A 15,156-nucleotide genomic window follows, 5' to 3' on the forward strand; every position below is an offset into this window, starting at 1 on the left:
GGAATTGGATCCACCCTATTTTTGTCATAGAGCTGGGAAAAGGAGCGCTCTTTATTCAGTTTTTTGGAAGGCTCTCTTTTTGGGAATTCTGATCTTTAAGCTTATTGTATTTAAAATCTAAAAACTGTTTTTTTCAGAGGGCAGTGTCCTAACTTCCCACAAAGGTGGCAGGGTCGGTTAGAGTTGGAGATTTTCTCCTGTGGCATCATGACATGCTGAAGCTGGCTGGTGGATGGTGGATCAGCGGCGTCGGCAGCCACAGTCTTCCTCAGTGGTTTCGGTCTCTCATCCTGGTCAGCAGGGGTGACGGTAACTTTCTTCTCACACACTTCTAGCATTGCTTGTAGCGTTGGATCGAGGGGCAGGCTCAGGATGGCAGTTTTACACTTCTCATTGGCATTTTGTTTAGCCGTCTCGGTGAGTACTTCAATCCTGGCTCCTTCATTCTGAATTTGCAATTCTACAGCTTTTCTCAACCTTTCCACAAAACTCAAAAAGGATTCAGATGAAGATTGTGTTATTTTCATATAGTTCTCAAATGGAACATCAGGACACAACATGAAGAAAGCTTTCCCAGCTGCTTTAACACTTTCTTTGAGAGCCTTTCTGGGAATGCCCTCTGCCTGACTTGCTCCATCCTCCCACTCCCCATGCTCACAGAGATGGTCTAGTGATATCATGTGACCATAAGCACCAGTGGCGGTGGTTGCATCAGCTCACAGGGCTGGTAAACTGGCTCTCACTCCTTTTTTCCATGCTGCTTCCCACAAGAGGTATTCAGTTTGGGATAATAGGCAGGAAAAAAGGTGTTTGATATCAGCGAAGGTTAAGGTATTAGCAGAAACCGTAGCTTTAAGAAGTCTCCTGAAATATTCACTCCTCCTATCAAATTCTTTCTGCACTTTCATGAGCTCTTTGAAAGGAAAAAGGGGTCCAATGCAGCTGAATCCCCCAGCTTAAATCCGATATGTATGATACAGGAGCTGCAGAGAAAACTAGTGTTGTTGTTTCCGGGTTCCGGCTCCCTGGCCCCGCATCTCCGGTTTCTCTGACGTGGGAGCCAGAGGGCGGGGTGTGGGAGGGGCGAAGGGAGGGGGCAGCTGATGGGCAAACCACTGAGAGGGTGGAGGGGCGTGGGACCAGAGTAGGAGGAGGGGGAAGGGTGCTGGGAGGGAGGGTTTCAGGGGAGGGGTTTTCCAACTGGAATGGGTTGTTCAAAGAGTGAAAAGGATTGTGGGAAGAAGAAGGAGCTGGGACCACCATGTGGTGTCCACCATCATGGTGTGGGGTAATCACCTGAGGTGAATTGAGGGTATCAAAACGAACACAAGGTTTTCAGGACAGGGTATTGCAAACTGGGGAAATAGAGGGAAGGGTAAAATCCCGGGGAGTTTGGCCAGAACTCTCCGGATTACAGACTGAGAGCCTCTGAGGGAAGCTAGGAAGTGTAGCTTTCTTCGGATTGCCCTGTCTCGGGGCTAAGGGTGAGAAAAGAGGGCTAGGAGAGGGAGAACATAACTTGGGGGGGGGGGTGGATCGGGTTTCTGGGAAGCAGAGGCATTCAAATTGCTTCCGGATGGCTGTTCTGGAATTTTACTGTGTGCTGTTATTTTGATTGTGTCCAGAGTGTGTAAGGACCAGAGAAAGTTGATATGGGTAAATGCTGAAGTATTGTATGGTGTGTGGTGTTGAGAAAAGTGGGCACTTTGAGAGATATGCCCTTTCCCGGTGAGTTTGTGTGGTTCTTCCCCTGCATTGTGGTAATTTGATTCTTGGGATTCCATAGTGGTGTTTGTGGAGATTTTAGGATTTTGTTTGCAATGAGTGTAGCATTTTACACAGAAGAAATATGGTATGGTGATTTATGTTTAACTGTGGTAAAACGAACTAAAGGAATTCCAAGAATTCCACCCCCACAGCTATTCAAGCCCTGACTCTTGTGAATTTGAGATAGGGGGGGAGTGTGTGTGTGTCTGTGTTTGTGGGCATATCAAAGTTTTTGCTGTAACAAGCACAGCCTTTTGCAAGGCAGTAAAGTGAGTGTCAGTAGAAACAGTGCTTTAATTAGATTATGCAGGAAGAGAACTGGAAAAGACTGAGATTTTGTAAAACAGAGTTTAGATAGAAGAGACAAATGAGTTTATGGGACTTCAGCTGGTACTATATTAAGTTTGGACTGAGAACAACCCGCTGTAGAGGTTAAGTGAAAAACGCTGAAGCAATAAACGGAATAGCCTGCAGGCAATTCCTGAGAGTTTTTGGTGCATTGAGAGGCTGGCATCTTATATGCAATGCAGAGTTTGTGAGAGGCACTGGTATTGCTGTTCTGTGTCTTAAGTGTAAATTAAAGGTTCCTGATCAAGCCAATTCAGAACCTGAGATCTTAAAGCTTATGTGTGAAGAATCACATCTGATACCAGCCACCTGGAGGTCTGTGTGTGAGGAAAAACTGAGAAAAGACACTGTGAGACTTGGGTGGAAACAAGATAGTATAAGGAGAAGGAGATAATGAGAACTAACCAGAGCAAAGAGGTTCCTGAACTAGCCCCTTTGGGAGGGGCTCACTGGGAAAAGCTGCCAGTAGGGGCAGCTCAGAAAATAAAAGGATTTGTAATACCTTATTGCAGTTAATGTTGTTTTAAAATGGGAAGGTAAATGGGATAAGGTCCCATATGCTGATGTGTATTTTTGCTTTAAGAAATCACCCAGAATGGCAGAGTAACTGTGGGTTCAGAGCTCCCTCTGACCTACTAGTATTAGCTCTTGAAAAGGAAAACAAAGCAAAGAGAAGGCAAATCAAATGTGTTGTTCATCATGCAGCATAAGATAGCAATATATGAAGTCAGATAAAGTTTATCATGATGAAACACAAAGTGATTACAACTCGCAAAATGTGTACATATGATTTGTTAAAGGCTCCTCCTAAGGTAAGGGAGGATAAGGAGGAGCTCCCCAAAAGGGAAGAAGACTCAGGCTCCAAAAGTATACCCATTCGCACCCATCCCCCTCCTGGCAGTTCAATTTCATCCAGAACTAGGATGTAACAGACCCCTCTGCAAGAGGCAGCCAGACCAGAAGAAAAGAGTGGAATTTTAGTTGATACACAGGCCATATATTCAGTTTTAAATAAAGCTTTAGTACCTGTAGAGAATGTTTATGTTGTAGTGTGGGGAACAACTGGCCAGTCTGAGAAGGCATACTTTTGCAAACCTTTAAAGTAACATGTGTACTTAGAAGCTTTTGTATATGCCCAATTCTCTAAATATTCTCAAATGGGGAGGTTACTCTGGAGGCAAATGATATAAAGATGTTAGGCTTAACATTAACAGCCATTGAAAGTAATAAGGAAATTAGTAAAGAGATATTAGGACAAGTATTTTCAGGAGTATGGGCCTCTGCTGTACCAGGGAGGGTGAAGAATGCCCCCCCATAGCAATCAAGCTTAAGGAAAAAACACAACCAGTGAGAATTAAGCAGAACCCCCTGAAAAGAAGATAGGGAAGAAATCAGCCCAACAGTTGATAGCACTGGATTGAGGGCTGTCAATAAGATAACGAAGAATTTATACCTTGTGGTAGCAAATCCATATACTTTACTAACTTGTTTAACACCCGAGCTAACCTGGTTTACTGTTTTAGACCTGAGAGATGCCTTCTTTTGCCTCCCTATCCTTGAAGCCAGCCAGAAAATCTTTGCATTTGAATGAGAAAGCCCTAAAAGTGGTGCAAAACACAGCTCACATGGTCCATGTGCCTCAATGCGTCAAAAAATTCCCCCATTCTGTTTGGGGAACAACTTGCAAAGACCCAGAGTCCTGGGATGCTCCACAGGAAGAAGGAAGGCTATTGCAGTATCTTCTAGTAGCCACTCGGACAAGGGAAGCATGTGTGGCCTGGATGGTAAGCCTGTTGAATTTCCTAGGACTCCAAGGATACAGAGTATCAAAGAAAAAGGCACAGGTAGTGAAACAGAAAGTAATCTACCTGGGGTACGAGGTGAGTGCTGGGCAACGAATTTTAGGGCAGGCTCGCAAGGAAGCCATATGCCAAACCCCAAAAACCCAGACAATAAAGGAGCACCGAACCTTCTTATGCATGGCAGTGTAGTGCCGGCTGTTGGTTTATAATTATGGACTGCTCGTCAGACCCCTCTATGCTCTTATTGCCAATGGAAACAGAGATCTCCAGTGGACAAAAGAAGCCACATGGGCCTTTCACCAGCTAAAGAATACCCTCATGTCAGCTCCAGCTTTGAGATTTCCAGATGTAAGTAAACCATTCTTTCTATCTTCCCATGAAAAACAGGGAATTGCCCTGGGAATACTGGCTCAGGACTTGGGTCCATACTGCAGGGCAGTTGCTTACTTTTCCAAGCAACTAGATGCAACAGCCAAAGGATGGCCAGATTGCCTCAGAGCTGTAGCAGCAGTCGTTCTGAATATTCAAGAGGCACACAAGTTTACCCTGGGACAGAAAATGACTGTGCTAGTGTCCCACACAGTGTCCACAGTACTGGCAGTAAAGGGCGCCACTGGCTTTTACCACAGAGGTTTCTGAAATACCAGGCCATCATGGTAGAGCAAGATGATGTAGAGATAGTGGTGACTAATATTGTCAACCCAGCTTCTTTTCTCAGTGGAAATCAAGGAGAAGCAGTACACCACAATTGCCTGGAGACCATTGAAGCTACTTACTCCAGCCACCCAGACTTAAAGGACACTCCTCTGGACGATGCAGAGACCTGGTTCACTGATGGGAGCAGCTATGTTGCCAGTGGAAAGCGACATGCTCGATACAAAGTGACGACATGCAGAGAGACTCAAGGTATGCATTTGGAGTTGTACATGCACATGGAGCCATCTGGAAGGAAAAAGGACTGCTAACCTCACAAGGAAAGAAAGGACAATCCAGCTGCTGGAAGCAAATCAGCTGCCTGAAAAGACGTATTAAGGCACACCAGAGAGTGAGCTCAGAATTAGAGGAAGGAAATGAGCTGACAGATGGAGAGGCAAAGAAAGCAGCAAAAGGTGAGGTAATTATGTACAGATTTTCCTCGAAGGTAAGCCAAAATATAATAATACTAATCAAAAGGGACATGCAAACGCAAGGGATGGGCTACCATTGAAAGGGAGCTAGTAATCCCTTCCCATTTTCATGGTCACTAGTGAAGGAGAAGCACTAGAAAACACACTAGGGCCTAAATACTTAAAGGCTTTTATAAAGTGTGGCTCCTTTCCCAGAATGACCAAGGCTGCCAGTGATACAGAGTGCATTGAAATGAAGTGTTGACTTTGAAGTAGTAGTTTCCACAAGCTTTCTAGAACACGCATCTGATTGAAAGAATCGTTGCCAGGAATTTATATGCCACTATTACTCAGGTAAACCGACAGTGTGATCTTTGCCTCCAGACTAACCCCAAAAATATCCCCAGGCTGAAACTTGGTCAGACTGGGAGAGGCCATGGGCCTGCAGTGGCAAATTGACTTTTCAGAACTCCCAAGGAAAGGGGGGTATCGGTATTTATTAGTATTGACAGATACATTTTCAGGGTGGCCAGAAGCATTCCCCACCAGAACTGTCAAAGCTCAAGAGGTGACCAGAGTATTATTACAAGAAATAATACCACGCTTTGGAGTTCCAGCCACAATATCCTCGGATAAAGGATCACATTTAATTTCAAAAATAGTGCAACAGATTAATAGCCATCTGGGCATAGATTGGGAACTTCACACTCCATACCACCCCCAATCAAGTGGCCAGGTGGAGAAAATAAATCATTTGATTAAGCAGCAGGTTGTAAGACTGGGGCAGGTGTTGTATTGCACTAAATAGTTTATTTAGTTGTTGTTTTGCACTGGTTGATGGGAAATTTTTACTGAGTATGTTATGTCATGTAGATGGTTATTTCCTCTCCCCGATCACATTGTCTCTCCCTCATACACCCCCCTGCTATACACACTGGTGGTGTGTTCCCTGGTTACCCCTCCCCTCGCCCCTCCCCAATGGTATCCCATTGGCTGCGGTCTTCTTTCCCTGCCCCCATCCACTCAGGTATAAAAGTCCACTGCAGGTATGCTATGCCCTCTTTTCTACTTGGGTGGTTGCCGCAACCAGAAGCATCGTCTCCCAAGCCAATAAACAGGGCACTCGTCCCCACGTGGAGAAGAGTGCTTCTCGTCTTTTATTTCTGTCCATGTAAGACCGTGTGGACCAGAGTCCGAGCTAGCTGGATTGGACCCATACAACAGCCCAGAGACACATGGATTTTACAGGCAGGAAGTTAATCTACCATGGCCCCAAGCTCTTCCACTGGCACTATTGTCAATTCGAAGCTGAGTCCCTTTGAAATGCTTTATGGAAGACCATATGGAATACAAAAGGCAATGTTCACCAACATTGGGGAGGTGACATTACCCACCTACATGGTGGCTTTAAGCAAACAGCTCAGAGAAATTGAGAAACACGTGTCTGAAACTCAGAGCAGGGAGTTAGATTGGCCAGTACATAACATACAGCCTGGGGATTATGTATATGTTAAGTCTTTTACAGAGAAGGCTTTGGAACCACAGTGGGAAGGACCATTCCAGGTGCTTCTCACCACCTTCACTGCAATCAAGATCAAGGAGCAGAACGCCTGGATCCACCACTCTTGAGTGAAGAAGGCCCCAGAAGCCCCTTGGAGAGTGACACCAGGAGACAATGAACTGAGACTAAAACTTCCTTGGGCAAAGTGAGTATGAGTATACTGCAGTCGGGGGTAGTTAATACTTTCACTTACAGAATTGTTTTGTATATAATTATAACTGAAGTCTTAGAATTAGAGAGTACCTCTATCCAAAGCGATGCTGAATGGCCTTGGTCCCAGGCTTTTTATCAGTATACTGGATCCATGGGAGAACTTTCTGAGATAAAAGATTTAAACCTATCCACTGTAGGAATTCATGGGGATCCGGTATATGAGGAGCAGGAGTGGCAGGAACGGGAACTGTGGACACTTCAAGGAATCAGAGGAGAAGAAATCAAAGTAGGGTGCCAGGTGGTCAATGGGACAGCTTATGAGAGACCAGATCAAATTAGTGTCTCAACCTCTCCCGTATACAGGTACCAGGAAGTTTGTGATAGCCTAAGTGAATCAGACTGTTGGTGTAATTTCCCCTTAACACAGTCTGTAGAAGTGACTTGCCTTTGGACTTGGGATGCTATCAGGCTCTCATTTAAATTTAAAATAGATATTGCACTTTTTACAACAGCAGGACGTTATAAAACCCACACTAGTACTCAAATAGTTCAGACTGAACCCAAACTTAAACTTGAAGTGTATGAAATAGGCCCCTACATAGTGAAGAATGTGGGTGAACAACAACTGTTGTTCAATCCAGAATGGTCCCTCAAACGTGTTGAGTTGCTAATGCAAATTAACATCTCAAAAAGTCCAACCAGCCTTCTTCTCCTTCCTAAGAACATCCTTTGAGGGCTGGACAAAGTGGTTACAAAGACAGGTATACCTCAGCAGCACAATAAAAAAGGATCTAACTGGGATGTTAGGGACAGGATTAGGAGTTTTAAAAGGAATTGATTCAAAAATACTGATGAATAATCTGACCACTGCAGCAGGTGGCCTAACAAAATTGAAGCAGCCTTTACAGTCATCTCTATTGGCATTAAGAACTAGACAGTGACAGATTTCAAAAGTACTGCCAAAGTGGGAAAAGGCCGGGGACCAAGACCACAAGTTAATAGTAGAAGCACTTAGTACAGTTCAAGATAATGTGTCCTTAGCTTTCAGTTGTATACAAGCACAGTTATGGATGCCGGCAACAGCAGCTCTGATCATATGGGAAGGGGGTGAAGGTGATTGTCCAGCTGAAATTCGAAAAGATTGTCCTGGATAATGTGATTGATTTTGAAAGAAGGTTTCAATCCTCGTTGACTATGGTAAATTTCACCTATGATCCTGCTTCCAATGTGGCCACTGCCTTTGAGCTTACCATATGTAATGCCACTGTTTATGTTATCCACCCCATCATTGCACTAGGATATAATAATAAAAAAACTGTGCTCTACCCTTCAAAAAATAAAGTGTGAGCATGACAGTTGAATGAAAAGTAGCAAACAGTAAACTTAGAATCCTGGATTACTAGAGAGCAGATGGGATTCATTTGTGAAAGCAATACTGTTAATGCCCAGGATGTGTGTTTACACACTGAACAGAGTATTTGCCACTTTGAGATTCATCCAGTTGCTGATCAGAAAACTGTGCTCGCATATTCTAGTAAAAGTTGTGTGTGCCTGAGAACTGCTTGTGCTGCTGTAAAAATTGATAACAACGTTATTTTGTCTAGTAGAAATAATTTTTATTTTTGTATTTGTAATTTTGTTAAGATTATCGAGTGTAATTTTTCATACTTAGCCCTAGTGACATCCCACCACTTGATTAAAACCAATTACACAATGTATCACAGACTGTCACCTACTCCTATTGGAATGGATCTCACATTGGTAAAACAATTAATTTAACACCAAAGACCTTCTGGAGATCTTGAAGAAAAACCCAAGAAAGTGGAGAGAAAACCCTAATTACTGTCCAACATGATACAAAGGAAATAACCAGAATTCTGCAAAGAATAAAACAAAATGCAGATCATCACTCGTGGGATGTGATCTTTGGGTGGTCACCAACTGCAAATGGAATCTTTAATAAGTTGTGTCATCCCATTGTAGTTTTGTTAATATTAGTTGGAATAAGTTTAAGATCATCCATTATATTGCTAATTTGGAATTGGAGAATACTACAGCGAGTAGCTGTGTTAACCTCTTTATCAAACGTACATGGTAAAGCACTAAAGTACGCTTATTGTCATAGGAATTTGAAAGAATTAAAAGAATTTTCTTCTTCCTTTTAGGAAAGGGAGGAATGAGACAGAGTAGAAATTCTCCGGAGTAGAAATCCATTTTGATTTAGGTGAAATGTACATCTTTGAGTTAAGTCTGTAACTTGAAAACATAACTATTTAGCCTGACTGCCTGTTCTCATAAAAAGCCTAGGCTCAGAGAAACTGCTTCAGTGTAGGACAGAGATAAGTGGGGGGGAGACAGAGGGAGACAGAAAGACAGAGTCTGCTGTGAGAACAGGTCAACCTGACCTAGGAATTCTTTCTGATAAAGAAGAACGAGTGGCAAATGTCACGCGAAATTTGTAAAAATGAATATTTATGAACCTATTGTGAAATTGTGTGCAAAATTATTTGAGAGGGGGATAAAAAGGCACCTGAAGTTCCCAGAAGTACACATGCCATTTTAGGGGAACAATTCCCACATGCATCCAGTGCTGTAATAAACATACCGGCTTTACAACTTTCACAAAGTTGTGGAGTTTTATCTCCGCAAAACACCTGGATACTACTCCTGCCATGTATGCAGAGTCTCTAATCAGATTGAATGGTTCTGCGAACTTTTTGAAGGCCCTAACAACTGCAGCCAACTCAGCAACCTGAGGTGAACCTTCCACCTCAGCAATGTCCGTCTCCCACTGCTGGCTTTGAGGATCCTTCCAAGTCATAATGGACTTGTGGGATCTCCCAGACATGTCTGTAAAGACGGTCAGAGCCTTTTTTAACAGTCTCCTATTTTGAACACTTCCCAATTTCAGAGCAAATTGAACCTCTTGCTCGAAAATTTTGTGGGCAGGCCTGTCACAGACATCTTTTCATTAAAAACCCTTTCTTAGGATTTTTCCTTCTGAGAAGCTGAGAGGCTTCAGGAACAAAATGTAAACAATGGTTATCTGCTGCTGTGGAATGCAACAGGTGCATCTTTGATTGGTCTTATCTGCTTGTTTGTAATTAATGGCCTATCACAGCAGAGCTGACTCAGACAGACAGTCTGAGGCAGCTGCCTTTGTTATCATTCTTTCTTTTCTATTCTTAGCCTAGCCTTCTGATGAGAACCTTTATCTTCTATTCTTTACTGTAGTTTTAATGTAATATATATCATAAAATAATAAATCAAGCCTTCTGTAACATGGAGTTAGATGCTCGTCTCTTCCCTCATCCTAAGACCCCTGTGACCACCGTCACACAGGCCAATGGATAGAAGTTTCTCCTGAGTAGGAATCCAGAGCAAACTGCAATGCCTCATTTTCCTGAAGCAAATACTTCAACATTGCTTAAGTAATTTGTCCCGATTTTAACCCGATTGGAATGTGAATGCACTCAAATCACATCCTGCCATCTCTCTGATCAGGGTCCTAGCTTTCCAGATCAGTTCTACTACCAACTCTTGGGGCTTTGTCATTCTCTTGGACCTTTGGTGACTGAGGAAAACCCACTCTATGATCAAGAGAGGGTCCTTCTGGTCCTGGCCCTTCTTAGGTGTTTCCTTTGCCTTAGGTGTTTGTTTTTTCTCCCACTGGAAAATGATTCCATGGAGGTGTGGCAACTTACCTGAGATGAAATATTTGAATGGCAGGTCAGGACGACATCGGTTGGTCTGTCTTGTGGACATTGCTGTCTGAACTTTTTCTAGAGCTTTCTGTGCCTCTGCAGTAATAGCCCTAGGAGAACTTGGGTCTTCTCCCCCTTTCAAAAAATTGAAAAGAGGGGCAAGGTCTTTGTTGCTAAGACTCAGCCAGGGCCTTACCCAATTTAAAGACCCACACAACTTGTGGAAATCTGCAAGGGTCTTGATCTTTGTTTTGATTTCTAATTTTTGAGGAACAATTATCCTATTTCCGATTTCTAAGCCCAAATACTTCCAAGGTGGCATATTTTGAATTTTCTTTTCCTGGAGCTCAAACCCTGCAACGATCAATGCATCGATCATTAGGTCAAGCATGTGGGTGAGTAAATCATCACTGGGGGCACACACAAGGATATCATCCATATAATGATAGATGATGGCCTTCTCTGCGGCTGCACGCACTGGGGACAGTAAGGAAGAGACATACCACTTGAGAATTGATGGCAAGGCTTTTAGTCCTTGAGGAAGAACCATCCAATGGTACCTTTTCCTCAGGGCTTCCTTGTTGATAGTGGGGACCGAGAATGTGAAACGCAGGGCATCAGCAGGGTATAGGGGAATTAGGAAAAACCAGTCTTTTATATCAATAACAGCCAATTTCCAATCTTGGGGAAGCATCACTGGGGACGACATACCAGGTTGGAGAAAGCCCGTATCTTCACTGACATTATTAATTTGTCGGAAGTCGTGGAGGATCCGCCATCTCTTTTTGTCAGCCTTCTGGATGACAAACACTGGAGAATTCCACGGGGACATGGTCTCCACAATGTTACCCTTTTTCAGTGTCTCTTCCACTAGCTCCTCAAGCGCCTTCAGTTTTTGTTTACTTAGCAGCCACTGTTCTATCCAGACTGATGTATCTGTCTTCCAATTCAGTTTTTGTGAAAGGCACTTTTCAGTGACCGCTGCCCAAAAATCCTGTGGAGAGTCTGGAATATCAATTGTGACTCCTCACTGAGCCATTAAATCTCTTCCTAACAATGGCTCCGGATAATCTAACACAAATGGACATATATTTGCCAATTGTCCATTTGGCCCCTCGATTTGGACAACGCTCTTGGATTGTCTCACTAATTGCATGCCCCCTACAGCTCGAACGTGACCAGCCACGTTTTGCAAAGGGTAATGTGCTGGCCAGTCCTCTGCTGGGATCACTGTGCAGTCTGCACCCCCATCTACGAGCATCTCAATGCATTTTGACTCCCCACCCCCGCTGACATTACACCAGGTTTTGGGTTTTTCCTTCCTAATAGCTTGGACCCGGGTGACTGTGGGCCCTTGTTTTTCGGTGCTTTCAGGTAAACTCGGCACCGGGATAGTGATGCCAAATTTTGCCCCAAAAGGCGAGAATAACTGCCTAAGAGACTCAGCTTAAGTCTAATAAGCAGGAGGTATTTTATTGCGACGCGTCGGAGAAATCAGAAAATGGATTTCTAAGTTTCCCGTAACAAAGCCAAGCCTTTTATACAGTTTTTGCATATAAGATTACATCAGATCATATACATAATCATATCTTTGCATGAATATTCATATGGGGCGTGGTGTAGGCGGAGCGTGGGCGGGGACACCTCTTTTGAGGATCATCTTGGTGGTCGTTCCGGTTGCCTTCATCATGGGCTGGGGTCTCATGATGAGTCTTCCTCCTTAAACTTTTGAACCTCTTTCCTAATTTGGCCAATTCCCGGTGTACTTGGCTTGGTCTCTATGGCTTGGCAAAGCTCCTAGGGTCAGTTTGACATTGTTGGCTCTGAACATGCTTAGCCCATCAGTTGCCCTATCCCTATCTCTCTTTCCTGTCGTGTTCCATGCTTTAGCCGATTTATTGCTCTATGTGTTTCCTAAATGCTATGCTTTCTTCAAATGCCTCACATTCTATGTTTTAACTCATTATTTCTTGAAGGCTATCTGTTTTGGGGCTTCAATAGCTTGTGCTCTGATTTGTCCTTTGGAAAGAAACAGGGGTGGGTGGAAACAGTGCAGCCCAAGAAGGAATTGCTCAGGACCTGATGGCAGCAGTCCTGGAGCAATTTCAATCTCTTGTGGTGTGTGTCTAGTGTCCCCAATGAGGATGTACTTACAGCAACTTCGGTGCTAAGTACCCTGCTGCTGTGGGTTGACGGAGATAAAATGCCAGTCAGTGTTGCAGTCGAGGTGGACACGACACAAAGCAGAGACCACAAGACGTCTCAGTTGGCAACACTTTATTAGTGAACATGGCTGATCTTTTATACACTTTCCAATTGTTTACCCTTCTTCTACCTTAACTATTGGCCACAATAAGTCAATACCATGCTATTGGTGAAAAGTTACAGTGACTTCACCTAACTTTCTAAAAATGCTTCGTCCAGCTGCAAAGTGCTCTTATCTTTCTTCTCTCGATCTCCTTGGTTACAGCCTTGGAGAAAACTCCTTATCAGCTTCTTCTTACTTCTCAGCTTCTTCTCGCTCTTTTAGCTAACAGGCCCGCTGTTAGCCCCTTCCACGATTCCCCCTTTTTGTTTTTGAACTGTAAATACAGCTGCTATAGATTTTTGCAGGGCCCTTTGCAAAAATCCAAGCAGAGGGGGACACACAAAACCACAATCACAACCATCAACAAAATTCCCATTCTTAATACATTCGTTCCTGTCCTTCATCCATCTTTAAGTACTGATATATGGTCTTAGCCAGTGTCATCCGCACGTTCTGCTTCAGCTGCGGAACCATTGATCCTGTCCTTTCCCGCACGCTCTAGGTAAGGTCTAACACAGCGAGTAGGAACCCATCGAGGACCATTATCTGTCAAAACACAAGCATAACCCCTCCCCCAGGTTATTAGTTCCACTGGACCAGACCATATGCCAGTAATCAAATCCTTGACCCATACCTTGACATTTCTATGGAAATTTGGTTGCTTAGAATTCAAAGAAGAAAAATGGCAAAAGATTGGAGATAACTGTGAGTCAGGTAGGCGACGCAAAAAGTTTAACACTTAAACAGCTTTATCTAATCTCACTTGAGGTGACTCCTGTTCATTCCCCCTTTTTGTTTTTGAACCTGACGTTTAAGAAGTCCATGAGCTCTTTCAATAATTGCTTGGTCCGTGGGGACATGTGGAATACCTGTTGAATGCTCAATGCCCCAGGCACGAAAGAATGCTTGCATTTTCTGTGAAGCATATGCTGGGCCGTTATCTGTTTTTACGTGACACGGAACACCTAGAATAGAAAAAGCATGATAAAAATGACGAATAGCATCTCGAGTTTTCTCTCCTGTGAATGCTGAAGCAACCATTGCATAAGAAAAAGTATCAACTGTAACATGAACATACTTAAAGCGACCAAATTCTGGCATTTTTGTAACATCAGTTTGCCATTCTTCTAATGCAGAAAGACCTCTAGGGTTGGTACCATAATACTGAGTGACATGAGTCATATGACAGTCAGGACAAGAGGAAAGAATAGATTTTGCTTTGGCAGTAGACAAGTTGAATTGCTACTGTAAAGCTTGAGCACTCTGATGAAAAAATTGATGGGATAAAATTGCCTGCTGCAACACATTGAATACAGTTTTGATTGCAGCAGCAGCTACTAAAGAATCTACATAGGCATTGCCTTCAACAAAAAATCATGGTAATGATGTATGGCTGTGAATGTGCATGATGAAGTAAGGATGTTTTCGAGCACCAATAACTGTCCATAACTTCACTAACATGGTAAACAATGGTTTCTCTTTAATATTATACAACACTGCTTGATCTAAATGCTTAACCAAATTGACAACATAAACTGAATCAGTAACTATATTTACAGAACCAGGAAACAAAGTAAAAGCCAAAAGAACAGAAAATTCAACCAGTTGAGGAGATCCCTGCTGAATCACTGTCTGATATTCCCAGTGATCATCCTTTCTCCGAGCCACAGCTGCTTTCCCGGTTTTCCTGGACCCATCTGTAAAAACCGTTATACCTTCCTGTTGGAGAATTTTGCTCAGACATGGCTTGAAGGGAAAAAAGGCCATGAAAATATACAGCTGATTGAAAAGTAAAAGGCAGCTGTAAACAGCAAAGTTCTCAGGCACGTTCTTGTAAAAAGCAAAGTTCTCAGGCTTGTTTTTTAATAACAAGTAAATACCTTGTCCTTGGATAGTGATGGGAAAGCAGGATGACAAACATGGAGGCCTTGAGAACAGTCAATAACAGGATGAGAAAAACAAGTTTTGGTCTCAATAAGAAACCATAGGTATTGAAAACAAAAGGAGGGGTTGGTGTGTAATCTGTAGCCAATGATGAGCTCAGGTTTTGCAATATGTATGAACTTAATTAACACGGTTATAAAAGTGTGCATACTGGATCAATAAATCAGAGTTCAATGCTGATCAATAAGGATGTGGTCGTCTCTTTTCGCTTCCTCACCTTCCACTGGAACAGGAGAATTTATTTGCTTGCCTTCAAAAGAAATCTCTTTAGTCAGTGTTAGAACAGGATGAGAAGGCAAATGATATGAGATTTGGCCTGTAAAACAAGATAAGGCAGATTGCAATTCATGATTATTTTGAAAGCACCATTCAAAATACCACTGTTGTACAGGTATCACAATGGTCACAGAGTCCTGTCCCAAAATCTCATGACAACGCCTGCGGCCCTTGATGATAATATCTG

General features: G+C 43.1%; 1 long non-coding RNA gene across 1 annotated transcript; it reads left to right on the top strand.

Moving 5' to 3' along the window:
- The first annotated feature begins 1,256 nt into the window (after positions 1–1,256).
- Positions 1,257–14,833, top strand: LOC132086214 (uncharacterized). The gene is made up of 3 exons (XR_009420384.1): positions 1,257–1,301; positions 6,539–6,729; positions 14,309–14,833. It is a non-coding gene; the product is annotated as an uncharacterized LOC132086214 (long non-coding RNA).
- The last annotated feature ends 323 nt before the right edge of the window (positions 14,834–15,156 follow it).

Source organism: Ammospiza nelsoni, chromosome W (assembly GCF_027579445.1).
Source record: "Ammospiza nelsoni isolate bAmmNel1 chromosome W, bAmmNel1.pri, whole genome shotgun sequence".
Classification (NCBI taxonomy): Eukaryota; Metazoa; Chordata; class Aves; order Passeriformes; family Passerellidae; genus Ammospiza; species Ammospiza nelsoni.